Source organism: Arachis ipaensis, chromosome B09 (genome assembly GCF_000816755.2).
Source record: "Arachis ipaensis cultivar K30076 chromosome B09, Araip1.1, whole genome shotgun sequence".
Taxonomy (NCBI): Eukaryota; Viridiplantae; Streptophyta; class Magnoliopsida; order Fabales; family Fabaceae; genus Arachis; species Arachis ipaensis.
The window spans coordinates 832428-833161 of record NC_029793.2 but is presented as its reverse complement, the minus strand read 5'-3'; positions in this window follow the sequence as shown (position 1 = coordinate 833161).

The following is a 734-nucleotide window of genomic DNA, read 5'->3' as shown; positions in this document are numbered from 1 at the left end:
AAAAATTAATAAATTAAAATTTTAAATTGGTATAAATTAATATTTTTTATAAAAAATTATTACAATATCTTTATTATAAAATACAACTAAAATATCCCTATCATATATATATATATTAATTTTGAAAACTTTAAATTCTAACCCTATAACGATAGAGAAGAAAATGGCTAGAATTTAAAATTCTCAAAATTAATATATATTATAAGAGTATTTTAGTCATTTTGTATAAAATAGGGATATTGTAGTCATTTTTTATAAAAAATAATATTAATTTAGACAAATTCAAAATTTGATTCACTATTTTTCGGTCAAATTAATTTGTCTGACTTAATTTTAACAAAAATAACACAATTTAAGTGATTATATGTGTTAAATTTTAATTATTAAAAAATATCTTCAAAAAAAGACGTTCTTTGCGTCTTTATGGGAGCATCCCTTTTTGTTATTAGTTGATCAAAATTTTTGGGATTATAACTTAAGAAAAACAAAAATATTATTTATTTAAGTAAAAGATTGCGAGAAAATTTTTTAGTGAAAAGATTACAAAAGGTTTTGAAGAAAACGATAAATTCGTAGGTCTTTTATAGAAAATTATTATGTTAAAAATTAATTAAGAGATTTAGGTGTGTGTAAAGATGGTAATAAAATAGATAAAGACAAATTTTTGCACTTAATATAACTAATATAAAATTTTTAAAGTGCTAATTTAATTAAAATAATTTGAAAAACAATTT